The following is a 7,500-nucleotide window of genomic DNA, read 5'->3' as shown; positions in this document are numbered from 1 at the left end:
CTGTGGATGTACCAGATTATCGCTTAACCTAACTGTGGCTGTACCAGATTATCGCTTAACCTAACTGTGGTTGTACCAGATTATCGCTTAACCTAACTGTGGTTGTACCAGATTATCCCTTAACCTAACTCAATTTGCCCCTTAACCTAACTCAATTTGCCCCTTAACCTAACTCAATTTGCCCCTTAACCTAACTCAATTTGCCCCTTAACCTAACTCAATTTGCCCCTTAACCTAACTCAATTTGCCCCTTAACCTAACTCAATTTGCCCCTTAACCTAACTCAATTTGCCCCTTAACCTAACTCAATTTGCCCCTTAACCTAACTCAATTTGCCCCTTAACCTAACTCAATTTGCCCCTTAACCTAACTCAATTTGCCCCTTAACCTAACTCAATTTGCCCCTTAACCTAACTCAATTTGCCCCTTAACCTAACTCAATTTGCCCCTTAACCTAACTCAATTTGCCCCTTAACCTAACTCAAGTTGCCCCTTAACCTAACTCAAGTTGCCCCTTAACCTAACTCAAGTTGCCCCTTAACCTAACTCAAGTTGCCCCTTAACCTAACTCAAGTTGCCCCTTAACCTAACTCAAGTTGCCCCTTAACCTAACTCAAGTTGCCCCTTAACCTAACTCAAGTTGCCCCTTAACCTAACTCAAGTTGTCCCTTAACCTAACTCAAGTTGTCCCTTAACCTAACTCAAGTTGTCCCTTAACCTAACTCAAGTTGTCCCTTAACCTAACTCAAGTTGTCCCTTAACCTAACTCAAGTTGTCCCTTAACCTAACTCAAGTTGTCCCTTAACCTAACTCAAGTTGTCCCTTAACCTAACTCAAGTTGTCCCTTAACCTAACTCAAGTTGTCCCTTAACCTAACTCAAGTTGTCCCTTAACCTAACTCAATTTGCCCCTTAACCTAACTCAAGTTGCCCCTTAACCTAACTCAAGTTGCCCCTTAACCTAACTCAAGTTGTCCCTTAACCTAACCCACGTTGTCCCTTAACCTAACCCACGTTGTCCCTTAACCTAACCCACGTTGTCCCTTAACCTAACCCACGTTGTCCCTTAACCTAACCCACGTTGTCCCTTAACCTAACCCACGTTGTCCCTTAACCTAACCCACGTTGTCCCTTAACCTAACCCACGTTGTCCCTTAACCTAACCCACGTTGTCCCTTAACCTAACCCACGTTGTCCCTTAACCTAACCCACGTTGTCCCTTAACCTAACCCACGTTGTCCCTTAACCTAACCCACGTTGTCCCTTAACCTAACCCACGTTGTCCCTTAACCTAACCCACGTTGTCCCTTAACCTAACCCACGTTGTCCCTTAACCTAACCCACGTTGTCCCTTAACCTAACCCACGTTGTCCCTTAACCTAACCCACGTTGTCCCTTAACCTAACCCACGTTGTCCCTTAACCTAACCCACGTTGTCCCTTAACCTAACCCACGTTGTCCCTTAACCTAACCCACGTTGTCCCTTTGCCTAACATAGTTCACTGCTCGGAATCTCTGGTGTCGTTGTTATCCTCATGTAGATGTCTTGCGAGTGTTGCTTACTTTCCACATATTCCCGCTATCCACTGTCAATTGTACTGCAATAGGACTATATCGGCCCCCCCCCTCCCTCTGTCCCTCTCTTTGTGTCTCTGTCCTCTCAAGCTGGTCGGTCTGGCGTTTGAGTGTTAAATGAGCCTCGCAGCTGTTCAGTTGCATTCAGATGTCGACGCCCTCAGTGTACGTCGTGGTATGGTCTGTGTCCATTGTCCGCTGATGTCGTACGCGTAACCCACACGCTGTACCGATCATCGGTCGTTACGTACAGAGTGAAGTAGTGTGATACGTGTGACCGTACGCTGGCTGTGCCCAACGGTGTCGAATCTCAATTTCCATATGTTGTGCTCGATGCTACTTGTCTCGTCTCCCAATAACAGCTAGGTTGCACTGTGGTACGCCGTAGAGGCGTGTGGGAGGAACGTACGAACGCATTGTATGTCACCCTGGGTCGCTGGGTGTGGTGGTGCGGTGAGTCAGGTCAGGTCAGGTCAGGTCAGGTCAGCGTGAGCCGTCTGATGTAGTGACGCGTGTATTCCGACTTTGTCGTATTGCCTCACACAAAGTGCTACCCTGGTGGACCGCGTTCCATATCTGGGACATGCCGCAGATGCCGGTTGACAGTGGATCGCGGAAGGGACATCGCATACGTGCGCGGGCCACCTTCCACGTGTTCTCTTCTGCACATGTCGCAGTGTGTATGTGGTCTGATGTAGCGTGTCGTGACACATGACATCCTGGCATGCAAGAATTGTTGAATTCGCAAATGTAGGTGGACATCTACGTTTACTGCCCAAGATACGCAAATGAACTGGAAATCCGTTGTTGAGCGGTTGTTCACGCTGGAGGTGAATCTGTAATGGCGACGATCGGTACAGCTATTAACCGGTTGTTTCAGCGGTACCCGCCACATCCACACACGTGACTAGGCCCATGTGGGTATGAAGCGATACGCGGCGGTGGCTTGGTGGGACTGTTCCCGGCCGGTGAAGGGGGGCCGCCCGGCGTGTTGGCCGCGCGCTGCGTGGGCGCACGCGCAACAGCCGGCTGGTGGGGGGCGCCGAGTGGCAGGAGCGCCAGCAGACGGGCCCGGCAGGCGGCGCAGCTACGCTGCGGCGCACCCTGCACGCGGCGCCTGGCGGCCAAAGTTGGTTCAGCCGAGCCCGGTGCGAAGCGCGGTGGACATCTGCAGTGTGCTGGTCTGATTGAGGACTGTGTGCGTTGAGGATGCGCCGCCGCCTGGCACTCGGCGCCGCGACGCCGTCTGCTGCTCGGTCGCCCCAGCGGTTCTCGCAGGTGGTTTGTATCGCAGTTGTGCGGACGTGTTGGCGCGTGCGCTGTGCTGGGAGAGTTCGCTTCTGCACCCAAGTGGGGCTTTGCCCTTGTGTGGCGCTGGCGTTGGAGCTGCCGGTCACCATAGGTGGCGCGTGTTGTCTCCCGCCGGCAATGCCACGACAGCACGCTCCCGGGCCTCTGTCGGCAGCGGCAAGCTCAGTTGGGAGCAAGGGTGTTTGCACTAAAACCGTCTACTCGCCTAACTCCGGGTGATTGCGCCTCTCTCGAAACCGACCAAGTACCTAGGACGGCGCTGCGCGCCGCCGGGACCTGAGAGGGTTTCGAGGTGTATCGTGCAGGGGAGCTCGGCCTCCTCCTGTTTGCAGAATAATTGAGCGGACGCTTGCGTGTTCGCGCGGGCCCCCGGGACACACTCCCGGGCGGCCGGCTGCTCAGCTCTAGTTGACGCAGCTCCCTGGTTGATCCTGCCAGTAGTCATATGCTTGTCTCAAAGATTAAGCCATGCATGTCTCAGTACAAGCCGCATTAAGGTGAAACCGCGAATGGCTCATTAAATCAGTTATGGTTCCTTAGATCGTACCCACGTTACTTGGATAACTGTGGTAATTCTAGAGCTAATACATGCAAACAGAGTCCCGACCAGAGATGGAAGGGACGCTTTTATTAGATCAAAACCAATCGGATTGGCTTGTCTGGTCCGTTTGCCTTGGTGACTCTGAATAACTTTGGGCTGATCGCACGGTCCTCGTACCGGCGACGCATCTTTCAAATGTCTGCCTTATCAACTGTCGATGGTAGGTTCTGCGCCTACCATGGTTGTAACGGGTAACGGGGAATCAGGGTTCGATTCCGGAGAGGGAGCCTGAGAAACGGCTACCACATCCAAGGAAGGCAGCAGGCGCGCAAATTACCCACTCCCGGCACGGGGAGGTAGTGACGAAAAATAACGATACGGGACTCATCCGAGGCCCCGTAATCGGAATGAGTACACTTTAAATCCTTTAACGAGTATCTATTGGAGGGCAAGTCTGGTGCCAGCAGCCGCGGTAATTCCAGCTCCAATAGCGTATATTAAAGTTGTTGCGGTTAAAAAGCTCGTAGTTGGATTTGTGTCCCACGCTGTTGGTTCACCGCCCGTCGGTGTTTAACTGGCATGTATCGTGGGACGTCCTGCCGGTGGGGCGAGCCGAAGGGGTGCTTTCGCGTCCCGAGGCGGACCCCGTTTAAATCCTACCAGGGTGCTCTTTGTTGAGTGTCTCGGTGGGCCGGCACGTTTACTTTGAACAAATTAGAGTGCTTAAAGCAGGCAAGCCCGCCTGAATACTGTGTGCATGGAATAATGGAATAGGACCTCGGTTCTATTTTGTTGGTTTTCGGAACCCGAGGTAATGATTAATAGGGACAGGCGGGGGCATTCGTATTGCGACGTTAGAGGTGAAATTCTTGGATCGTCGCAAGACGAACAGAAGCGAAAGCATTTGCCAAGTATGTTTTCATTAATCAAGAACGAAAGTTAGAGGTTCGAAGGCGATCAGATACCGCCCTAGTTCTAACCATAAACGATGCCAGCCAGCGATCCGCCGCAGTTCCTCCGATGACTCGGCGGGCAGCCTCCGGGAAACCAAAGCTTTTGGGTTCCGGGGGAAGTATGGTTGCAAAGCTGAAACTTAAAGGAATTGACGGAAGGGCACCACCAGGAGTGGAGCCTGCGGCTTAATTTGACTCAACACGGGAAACCTCACCAGGCCCGGACACCGGAAGGATTGACAGATTGATAGCTCTTTCTTGATTCGGTGGGTGGTGGTGCATGGCCGTTCTTAGTTGGTGGAGCGATTTGTCTGGTTAATTCCGATAACGAACGAGACTCTAGCCTGCTAACTAGTCGCGTGACATCCTTCGTGCTGTCAGCGATTACTTTTCTTCTTAGAGGGACAGGCGGCTTCTAGCCGCACGAGATTGAGCAATAACAGGTCTGTGATGCCCTTAGATGTTCTGGGCCGCACGCGCGCTACACTGAAGGAATCAGCGTGTCTTCCTAGGCCGAAAGGTCGGGGTAACCCGCTGAACCTCCTTCGTGCTAGGGATTGGGGCTTGCAATTGTTCCCCATGAACGAGGAATTCCCAGTAAGCGCGAGTCATAAGCTCGCGTTGATTACGTCCCTGCCCTTTGTACACACCGCCCGTCGCTACTACCGATTGAATGATTTAGTGAGGTCTTCGGACTGGTACGCGGCATCGACTCTGTCGTTGCCGATGCTACCGGAAAGATGACCAAACTTGATCATTTAGAGGAAGTAAAAGTCGTAACAAGGTTTCCGTAGGTGAACCTGCGGAAGGATCATTACCGACTAGACTGCATGTCTTTCGATGTGCGTGTCGTGTCGCGCAACACGCTACCTGTACGGCAGTGGCCGTGCGCCGCGTGCGGAACCACGCGTGCCTCTCAAAACTAGCGGAAGTGTTGTTGTTGTGTGGTACGAGCGCTGAAGCTCTGGAGCGGCTGGCCTGCGGTACCTGGCGCCTGGCGCCGGTTTTGAATGACGTTCGCCCGAGTGCCTGTCCGCTCCGGTGTGGAGCCGTACGACGCCCATCGGCTGTGAGGCCGTTGGACACAAAAAAATAGTGGAACAGGGGCCGTCAGACGCCTCAGTCCCGCAAATGCTACTGTCTTGAAAGAGACAGTGGGAGACTGAAAAGGAAAAGATCACCCAGGACGGTGGATCACTCGGCTCGTGGGTCGATGAAGAACGCAGCAAATTGCGCGTCGACATGTGAACTGCAGGACACATGAACATCGACGTTTCGAACGCACATTGCGGTCCATGGATTCCATTCCCGGGCCACGTCTGGCTGAGGGTCGGCTACGTATACTGAAGCGCGCGGCGTCTGTCCCGCTTCGGAGACGTGGGAGTGTCGTGGTCGCCTGTGTGGCCGGCCGCGTCTCCTTAAACGTGCGATGCGCGCCCGTCGCCTGGCGGTTCGCATACCGGTACTTTCTCGGTAGCGTGCACAGCCGGCTGGCGGTGTGGCGTGCGACACCTCGTACAACGACCTCAGAGCAGGCGAGACTACCCGCTGAATTTAAGCATATTACTAAGCGGAGGAAAAGAAACTAACAAGGATTCCCCCAGTAGCGGCGAGCGAACAGGGAAGAGTCCAGCACCGAACCCCGCAGGCTGCCCCTGTCGTGGCATGTGGTGTTTGGGAGGGTCCACTACCCCGACGCCTCGCGCCGAGCCCAAGTCCAACTTGAATGAGGCCACGGCCCGTAGAGGGTGCCAGGCCCGTAGCGGCCGGTGCGAGCGTCGGCGGGACCTCTCCTTCGAGTCGGGTTGCTTGAGAGTGCAGCTCCAAGTGGGTGGTAAACTCCATCTGAGACTAAATATGACCACGAGACCGATAGCGAACAAGTACCGTGAGGGAAAGTTGAAAAGAACTTTGAAGAGAGAGTTCAAAAGTACGTGAAACCGTTCTGGGGTAAACGTGAGAAGTCCGAAAGGTCGAACGGGTGAGATTCACGCCCATCCGGCCACTGGCCCCCGCCCTCGGCAGATGGGGCCGGCCGCCCGCGCGGAGCAATCCGCGGCGGGGTCGTGTCCGGTTGCCTTTCCACTCGCCGCGGGGTGGGGCCGTTCCGGTGTGCGGTGGGCCGCACTTCTCCCCTAGTAGGACGTCGCGACCCGCTGGGTGCCGGCCTACGGCCCGGGTGCGCAGCCTGTCCTTCCGCGGGCCTCGGTTCGCGTCTGTTGGGCAGAGCCCCGGTGTCCTGGCTGGCTGCTCGGCGGTATATCTGGAGGAGTCGATTCGCCCCTTTGGGCGCTCGGGCTCCCGGCAAGCGCGCGCGGTTCTTCCCGGATGACGGACCTACCTGGCCCGGCCCCGGACCCGCGCCGCTGTTGGCTCGGGATGCTCTCGGGCGGAATAATCGCTCCCGTCAGCGGCGCTTCAGCTTTGGACAATTTCACGACCCGTCTTGAAACACGGACCAAGGAGTCTAACATGTGCGCGAGTCATTGGGCTGTACGAAACCTAAAGGCGTAATGAAAGTGAAGGTCTCGCCTTGCGCGGGCCGAGGGAGGATGGGGCTTCCCCGCCCTTCACGGGGCGGCGGCCTCCGCACTCCCGGGGCGTCTCGTCCTCATTGCGAGGTGAGGCGCACCTAGAGCGTACACGTTGGGACCCGAAAGATGGTGAACTATGCCTGGCCAGGACGAAGTCAGGGGAAACCCTGATGGAGGTCCGTAGCGATTCTGACGTGCAAATCGATCGTCGGAGCTGGGTATAGGGGCGAAAGACTAATCGAACCATCTAGTAGCTGGTTCCCTCCGAAGTTTCCCTCAGGATAGCTGGTGCTCGTACGAGTCTCATCCGGTAAAGCGAATGATTAGAGGCCTTGGGGCCGAAACGACCTCAACCTATTCTCAAACTTTAAATGGGTGAGATCTCCGGCTTGCTTGATATGCTGAAGCCGCGAGCAAACGACTCGGATCGGAGTGCCAAGTGGGCCACTTTTGGTAAGCAGAACTGGCGCTGTGGGATGAACCAAACGCCGAGTTAAGGCGCCCGAATCGACGCTCATGGGAAACCATGAAAGGCGTTGGTTGCTTAAGACAGCAGGACGGTGGCCATGGAAGTCGGAATCCGCTAA

The 7,500-nt window shown here is 54.8% G+C and overlaps 3 non-coding genes across 3 annotated transcripts in view; all 3 read left to right on the top strand.

Annotated features, from left to right (window-relative positions):
* Window positions 1–3,303: 3,303 nt before the first annotated feature.
* Window positions 3,304–5,196, top strand: LOC126327818 (small subunit ribosomal RNA). Its single transcript, XR_007561499.1, has one exon. It is a non-coding gene; the product is annotated as a small subunit ribosomal RNA (ribosomal RNA).
* Window positions 5,197–5,557: 361 nt separating this feature from the next.
* Window positions 5,558–5,712, top strand: LOC126327710 (5.8S ribosomal RNA). Its single transcript, XR_007561398.1, has one exon. It is a non-coding gene; the product is annotated as a 5.8S ribosomal RNA (ribosomal RNA).
* A 188-nt stretch (window positions 5,713–5,900) lies between these two features.
* LOC126327739 (large subunit ribosomal RNA) overlaps window positions 5,901–7,500 on the top strand; it is a 4,221-nt gene continuing 2,621 nt past the window's right edge. The window contains exon 1 of the ribosomal RNA XR_007561426.1: window positions 5,901–7,500. This exon is cut by the window's right edge and continues 2,621 nt beyond it. This is a non-coding gene — a ribosomal RNA (large subunit ribosomal RNA).

The sequence above is a fragment of the Schistocerca gregaria genome, unplaced genomic scaffold, assembly GCF_023897955.1.
Source record: "Schistocerca gregaria isolate iqSchGreg1 unplaced genomic scaffold, iqSchGreg1.2 ptg001059l, whole genome shotgun sequence".
Classification (NCBI taxonomy): domain Eukaryota; kingdom Metazoa; phylum Arthropoda; class Insecta; order Orthoptera; family Acrididae; genus Schistocerca; species Schistocerca gregaria.
The sequence above is the reverse complement of the archived record's forward strand: the minus strand, read 5'-3'. Positions and strand labels throughout refer to the sequence as shown.